We start from the raw sequence: 8,537 nt of genomic DNA, 5'->3' as shown, positions 1-8,537 counted from the left end.
TCTTGATGAAAGTGAAAGAGGAGAGAAAAAAAGTTGGCTTAAAGCTCAACATTCAGAAAACTAAGATCATGGCATCTGGTCCCATCACCTCATGGGAAATAGATGGGGAAACAGTGGAAACAGTGTCAGACTTTATTTTTTTGGGCTCCAAAATCACTGCAGATGTTGACTGCAGCCATGAAATTAAAAGATGCTTACTCCTTGGAAGGAAAGTTATGACCAACCTAAATAGCATATTGAAAAGCAGAGATATTACTTTGCCAACAAAGGTCTGTCTAGTCAAGCCTGTCGCTTTTCCAGTAGTCGTGTATGGATGTGAGAGTTGGACTGTGAAGAAAGCTTATGCCGAAGAACTGATGCTTTTGAACTGTGGTGTTGGAGAAGACTCTGGAGAGTCCCTTGGACTGCAGGGAGACCCAACCAGTCCATCCTGGAGGAGATCAGCCCTGGGTGTTCATTGGAAGGACTGATGTTGAAGCTGAAACTCCAGTACTTTGGCCACCTCATGCGAAGAGTTGACTCACTGGAAAAGACCCTGATGCTGGGAGAGATTGAGGGTAGGAGGAGAAGGGGACGACAGAGGATGAGATGGCTGGATGGCATCACCGACTCGATGGACATGAGTTTGAGTGAACTCTGGGAGTTGGTGATGGACAGGGAGGCCTGGTGTGCTGTGATTCATAGGATCACAAGGAATCAGGCATGACTGAGCGACTGAACTGAAATGAAGTTGAAATGAGAATATCTAATAAAGATACATGTATCTAATAAAGATACATATTGATAGAAATGAATTTCACATATTTTATTTGCCCAGTTATTATAAGTCATGTCAAAAGATGTTTAGCTAATGTCAGTAATGAACAAAAAGGAAAAGCCAGCAATTTCCAAACCATAAATCTCTGTAAAATATATATTTCTTTGATAATTTATAATATTGTTATAAAATACTACCTCTTGCAACACTACATTCTTGGACATAATAATAATTCATGTCTATCTGGTATTTAGTTGGCATTGGAAAATGGAACTCAAACCCAAACTCTTGAACCTCATCATGACACTACCAACACATGGTCTCCCTACCTCTCACAGAACAAAACAACAGAACAAACCATTTTAAGTTTGCTACAGAACTATTCACCAATTAGGGAAGATTTACTATTATTCCAGTTTCAATCAGGAAACCATATCAATACTTCTTAAATGTTGCATCAAATCACCAGTAGTGATAGAGGATGCTCCACATATGGAAACATAGCTTGAAGTCAGCTCTACCAACACAAAATCATATGTATGTTTCATTTACTTTCAAGTAAAACTTTTATATATCATCAGACTTGGTTTTAAGTTGAAAATATGAATTTTTCCCATTAGCTTTAATAACAACTGCTTGCCCACTGCCCCAGATATAAAAGAAATGTGATGACACAGTACATTACCACTTTAATTTTGTCTGTTCCTTGGCCAGACATTGGGTAACTTGGGGTATGCACTCGTCGGTTTGAAAAGCAATGTCTATATCATCAGAATCTCTTCCTCATACAATACTACTGATGATTTGGAGCTAAAATGTTTGGGTTTGTTTTCTCTCATCTGCAATTAAACTGTCTGTTATAACACTCAAAATGATGTTTAAGGAGGAATGAAGATAATAGGCTGTCTGAATCTTGGAACCAAGCAAGAATGCCAGTAGTTTTGTGGTGGGAGTATATGCACAGATCTTTTCTAACCAGCCACACAGTTCGGGTGTGGTGATGGTTGTACACGTACACACTAGTAAACTAATGATTCCTAGCTGACTTTGACCTGTCCTGAGTTAAAGTCCTTAGTTAAGGTATAAATCATATATATTTAAAATCATATTTTTAAAGTTAGCACTTACTGACTCTGGGAAACATACAAGATGAGCCTGGTGCATCTTGTAGTGCTGGAAAGTAAGGGAAAAAAAAAAAAAAGACCTGCAATAGGAGTATGTCAAAGGGATATAGGAGCCAACCAAAACAGCTGGAACAATTTGAGCAAAAAAAGTAGTATTGAATTAAAATACCACATATAAATATCCATAAGTCCATATTGATAATAAATACTTGAATAATTAATAAATGAAGAAGAGAGAACTCATCCATGTAGGAGAATTCCAAGTAATTTATGTAGATACTCCACCTTTAAATGTTGGTTGCTCATAATAACTCCCTTCCACAGAGCACAGTGCAGAATAGGGAAGGGAGAGAAGAGAAACTTTAAAGTGAAACCACCTGACCAACACTACCTCAGCCAGGTGATCAAGCCAATATATCAGTGGTCGTAAATCATGTGGATTGTATATTCCCTTGATATGATATGATAAAAATAACACTTTTCCTCTGTGGTCTTCCCCAAACCTATAACTGCAGTTCAACCAATATAGGGACATTATAAAAAATACATGGCCTGTATTTCTTAAAACTATCAAGGTTATCAAAACCAAGAAAACCCTGAGAAACAGAAATAGTCACACAAAGAGGAGCTTAATGAGACATAATGGTATGTATCCTGGATAGGATGCTGCTGCTGCTGCTAAGTCACTTCAGTCATGTCCGACTCTGTGCGACCCAGACAACAGCCCACCAGGCTCCCCTGTCCCTGGGATTCTCCAGGAAAGAACACTGGAGTGGGTTGCCATTTCCTTCTCCAATGCATGAAAGTGAAAAGTGAAAGTGAAGTCTCTCAGTCGTGTCTGACCCTCAGCGACCCCATAGACTGCAGCCTACCAGGCTCCTCCGTCCTTGGGATTTTCCAGGCAAGAGTACTGGAGTGGGGTGCCATTGCCTTCTCCCCTGGATAGGATACTGGAATTGAAAAAGGACCTCATCTAAATACCAAAGAGAAATGAATAAAGCATGGACTTTAGTTAATAATAATGTATCACTATCATAAACTCACCATTCTTGCTACATTAATAAATAGGATGTTGATGAGAACATTGGGCTTATTCTTGAATAAAAGAGTGAAAATTACCAGGTTTTAGAGAATGGTGTGAAACAGTGGCTTTCCCACTTGGGTCTCATGTAGCAATAAAATTCAGCCCCATATACAACCCAAAAGAAAAAATGTGGTTAGTGGGGGCAGGGAAATGATTTAGCATTATGAACTTTACATGGAGTTGTACATTTGCTAACAACAATTTGCAAGTATCATACACTCTTACAATTATTATCATAAAATATAATAAATTTTAACACCCACATGAAGAGAAAGGCAATCTCAGAATGAGGAACTATTATTTAAATAAATTAATGTTTATTAATAATCAAGTTGGATTAGGTTATTTATCTGGATAGTGGTTGCAGGATGTATATATATATTTAGATTTTATCAAGCTATGTACTTAAAATAGGATCAATTCTTATATGTAAGTTACAGGCCAATTAAAAAATGTTTTAAAGAAAGCAAATTTGTTTTAAAAGGAAAAATGTATGGTCTTTGACATATGATAAATCAAGGTCCATATTCTGGCTCTCTGTATTCTGTTTAAAGACCTTGGGTAATCTCACCAATCTGAGTCTCACTTTTTTAATTTGTAAAATAGAAAAACTTCCTTTCTCATGCAGTACTTTTATGTGAAATGAGATAATATGTATTGAGCCCATTGCTGTGCACCTGGCAAATGCTTAGTATATTGACTTCCCTTTCCTCTCCACCCCAGTATACTGGCCTCAAAGTTCTTTACTAACAGTTCTCAGGCCTATTTTTAGGGAAAGGATGACTGACTTACCTTGGTCCTAAAAGTTATCCAGCCTTCTCTGGGCCAGATTACCAACTCGCCTATTCCTCAAATCTTTGGCAACTGGGAATATTCACACGTCTGTCCCTCCATTCATCCACCCATCGTCCGTCTATCCGTCTATCCATCCATCGAATCAACATTTATTGAATTGCTACTATGTTCCAGGCACCATGATAGGTGCTGGGGAAACACTGATGAATAAAGCAGTCATAATTCATGTCTGTTGGGAGTTTACAGTCTCATGAGGAAGAGAGGTAGTAAGCAAATAAATCCATAATTATTAATTATGATAAAAAGTGCTATAAAGAACAGGGCACAGCAATGGACAGGTAAGAACTGGAGGTGGAAGAGCAGTCAGTCACTGGAAGATCAGAGGGAAAGCTTCTGCAGTATCCTATCATTGAAGTCTTATAACATCCCAAATAATTACAGAGTACACATAAAAGACATAATCACCACCAAAGTGAATCTTCTCACATATGAATGCTTGTTGTAACATCTATTCTGCTCCTCAGAAGAGTTGTTTGCATACTTCCTGTTTCTTAGAAGTTAGATACCAGGTAAGTAGCTTTTTGCTATAGTAATACAAACTCATTATTTTGTAAGCTGTTACAGATTTAATTTATTCTGACTTTTCCTAATAAACTTTGTTGTACTTGCAGGAAACTAAAGAATGGATGATTGTAAATGTCTCTTAATAAAAATTTTTCCAGCTAATAAACAAGGAAAATAAAATATTTTTTAAAAACTCATCTGTATAATAGAATGAGTCATGAAGATGGGACACAAAGGGAAATAAAAAATGAGAACAAGTAACCTACTACTTAGGATGCAGTGCAGTATACTGAGCAGGACGTTGGATTTGTCATCTGAGTTCAAATTGTGTCTGCATTTCTAGCTGTATGACCTTAAGCCAGTCATTCAACTTCTCTGAGCCTGAGCTTCCTCACATGAGAACCAAGAATAATAACGGTGACCTCAAGGCAGGTGGTAAGAATTAAATGAAATGATATATACTTAGCATTTTGCATGAAGAAGTATTGCCATGCTTTATTTAGAACATTCCTGTCATTTCACTACAAAACTTAAATCCTGTGTACTTAGATAGTCTCACCACAGAAATTTCAGCTTTTAAAAGCAGGTACATTCCTTTCTTTTAAATTTCTTTCTCAAACCTTGGCTGTTGGTTTGGAATTCTTAGTTCTGTGCTAAATCTTATTTCTTTAGGTGATAAATCATTCCTGATTTTCTTAATTCTCACCCAAAATGACCTCAGGCAATCCAGGGAATAAACCTGACCAGGCCGGTTGGGGAGAAGTAAACACTAAGCTTGGGGTGACACCAGGACTCCTGGTGCTGCAACCTCTGGGGGCTCAGCCTGCCTTGCCATCTGGCCTTTGGGCTCTCCTATCCTCTCCATTGTTCATGGTTGCTCTGTTGTTGGGCTTCCTGTAATGTTTCAGTAAACGGCCGGGGTGGGAGAGGAGAGAACAATAGTCAGATGATTCTGCTCTCTGGATAGTCCTCTCTCTCAGGGGTGGCCCAGACAGGTCTACAGTCTGCAGTTCTAGGCTGAGCCCTCACCTCACTTGGAAAAGTCACTCTCAGAGCCCATTCTCATTTTTAATAGGGAACAGTTCTAGCCTTGCTTATAGTAAATGCAGGGTTGTTGAAGCTCAGACAAAATATTGTGTGTGAAAACTCTCTATTCACTCTAAAATACTGTCTAGACTTCAGGTGCTATTAATACTAGTCTATCCTGTGCCACGTTCACATGCATGACTGGCTGGGAAGTTTCTTATACCTGCTCAGGACTGAGCTGCGAGAAGGGGATTTTTCTAGGTCAACCAGTAATGGAAAATGTCTCAAAGGTATTGCTTATTTTTACTTTGAAAGGGCAACCTTCTCAGAGATAGGCTTTTAATAGTGAGAAGAACTCCAGGCTTGGGAGATTAAAAGATAATTTAAAACTACATAAAACTAGTCTATTGTGATGCATTGTGTAATTTATTTGGGCAAAAATATAGGTGCTGTTGGCCAAAGTTAAACTGAGCAAGTCTCATTGAAGTGATGAGAACTGATCAAATCTTTGTTCTGCAATTTCCTGTTCTTAACAAGTAGAGAAAAAAATACACCCTAGGTAAGAGACAGGAAGATATAAAGACAAATGAGTTTGTCTCTGCAGCTTCTCTCAAATACACCCTCAAAAACCTCATATTTTAAAAGATGCACCCCCAAATTAGGTTTGCAAGAAGTAGGTTATCACTGGTCGTTACATCTGCCTGTTTTTCAATTCCTCAACCTATTTTTCTCAAGGTAAGGTGTGCTGATGAATGCTTTTCTGTTGACTTCTCCTGTAAACAGAACTTTCCTCTGAGAAGTTAAATGTGGAAATATCCAGATCCAAGACCCTAAACTCAAACCTGGGCAAAGAGCATGAGACAGAAAAGCAATGGATTACTGCCCCCATATGTTTTTGCTAAATTATTTCGAGACACTACTTCAAAGGATCCTTAATCTAAGGTAGTATTTCAATTGTAGAAGATGCTTTTTCTAGTCAAAATTAATTTAAGCCCCTCTTAATCTGAGTTAGCATGAAATTGGGAGATCTGTAGAGCCTAACTTGTCTTCATACTTCTCACTTTTGAAATCTAGCAAGAAAATGAGCAGAATAAAAATATTTTGTAATTTGCTTGCCAAATTTTAAAAGGCAGAACCATTCCAGGTCCTAGGAGCTCAAACAGAAAAGAATTATATTTTATATACCACATTAAATAATAAAGAAAAGTAACCTAACAGGAACCAGTTTCAAAATCCTTTCTGGGTAATTTGGTACATTTGAAATCTAGTGTGCTTTTCTTGCCTTTCTTAAGCACTCTATAAAACAAGATACTCTCAAATGTGTTAGAACATTTCTGTTTTGATTGGCTCGGAATGACTGGAGGTCCTTGAAATGACTTATAATGAACTAAGCACATGGCATTGTGTCATAAGTCATTCTCTTCAGAGCCTCTTGCTTGTTTTATAGAAATTACATAACTGGGAAGTAACACATGAAAATCTTATACTGTGCTGGTTGAAAGTTGGATCATGATTCCAAAACGTAAGTAAAAGTTTAGAAGGCCAAAAGTTATTTTCATCTTTCAAAATGGTAAACATTTAAATTTATTTGTGTAGTTACTTGTTTTCTGTAGTAGATAAAGTAAAGGGTAAGTTTATTTTGCTTTTTATTTCCTTTAATTAATCTTGGTTCACTTATGGAATTTCAGAAAGGCTGATGTTGAAAGAGGTCAGGATGGAAGTTAACTAAGAAACCAGTTTTTGGTAGAATAGTCAGAGTTATTAATTGCAAGCATTAAGCATCTTTGGATGTTTGAAGTTGAAAAGGAATATTATTTAAAGCATACTGTGCAGCTCATAGAACAGAGATTCCAGCTGGAGAGTCAGTGTCAGGACAAGATAACCAGGAATAATAGCCAGATTCACATAAGTAGATTGTTCAGGTAAGGACACTGCTGCTGCCGAAATATAGGAGTCTACAGCAATATGTGCTGTTGACACAACAGTGGACTATCGAGGTGCATTAGAGCTACTGCCTCTAGGACTTTATCTCCTTGCCACTTCTGCTTCCATTATAAAGCTGTGTCTGGCCCCAGCCTCACTTTCTCCAGATTCTAAGGCTCAATGTGTTCAGGTAGTTTGATAGGACCTAAGGTAATTGCTTCTGATCTAGCCGCAAGGGAGGCTGGAAACATGAGTATGGGGCACTTTCACTTCTATAAACTCAGAAGGTGAGGAATTCTTAAAATGCTGGAGGGGTTGAGATACAAGGTGACAATAGAATGACAAGTGTCCCAAAGCTGAAAGAGCAAACTGGTCACTATGATTAGTACAGTTCTCCATCTTTCCAGTTCTCAAACTTTCTACATTCAAAAATTACTAAAGATCTCAAAGAGTTTTTGCTGATATAGGTAATTTCTATCAATATTTATCATATGTATGAATTAGGAGGAATTTTAAAAAGATGTATTACCTTAAAGTAACAATTACATATCAGTAAAACAATTATGTCAACATCAGTTTAGTCAGTTCAGTTCAGTCACTCAGTCGTGTCCAACTCTTTGTGACCCGATGAATCGCAGCACGCCAGGCCTCCCTGTCCATCACCAACTCCTGGAGTTCACTCAAACTCATGTCCATCGAGTTGGTGATGCCATCCAGCCATCTCATCCTCTGTCATCCCCTTGTCCTCCTGCCCCCAATCCCTCCCAGCATCAGGGTCTTTTTCGATGAGTCAACTCTTCGCGTGAGGTAGCCAAAGTACTGGAGTTTCAGCTTCAGTATCAGTCCTTCCAATGAACACCTAGGGCTGATCTCCTTTAAGACGGACTGGTTGGATCTCCTTGCAGTCCAAGGGACTCTCCAGAGTCTTCTCCAACACCACAGTTCAAAAGCATCAATTCTTCGGCACTCAGCTTTCTTCACAGTCCAACTCTCACATCCATTCACGACCACTGGAAAAACCATAGCCTTGATTAGACGGACCTTTGTTGGCAAGGTAATATCTCTGCTTTTCAATATACTATCTAGGTTGGTCATAACTTTCCTTCCAAGGAGTAAGCGTCTTTTAATTTCATGGCTGCAGTCACCATCTGCGGTGATTTTGGAGCCCCCCAAAATAAAGTCTGACACTGTTTCCACTGTTTCCCCATCTATTTGCCATGAAGTGATGGGATCAGATGCCATGATCTTAGTTTTCTGAATGTTG

General features: G+C 38.3%; 1 protein-coding gene across 1 annotated transcript in view; it reads left to right on the top strand.

Moving 5' to 3' along the window:
• Nucleotides 1–6,852: 6,852 nt before the first annotated feature.
• Nucleotides 6,853–8,537, top strand: part of STK17B (serine/threonine kinase 17b) — a 44,268-nt gene continuing 42,583 nt past the window's right edge. The window contains exon 1 of the mRNA XM_010860868.1: nucleotides 6,853–6,872. The gene's annotated coding sequence lies outside the window, so the exon portion shown is untranslated. The remainder of the gene's footprint in view (nucleotides 6,873–8,537) is intronic.

This window comes from Bison bison, unplaced genomic scaffold, assembly GCF_000754665.1.
Source record: "Bison bison bison isolate TAMUID 2011002044 unplaced genomic scaffold, Bison_UMD1.0 scf7180017864471, whole genome shotgun sequence".
In the NCBI taxonomy this organism is placed as follows: domain Eukaryota; kingdom Metazoa; phylum Chordata; class Mammalia; order Artiodactyla; family Bovidae; genus Bison; species Bison bison.
The sequence above is the reverse complement of the archived record's forward strand: the minus strand, read 5'-3'. Positions and strand labels throughout refer to the sequence as shown.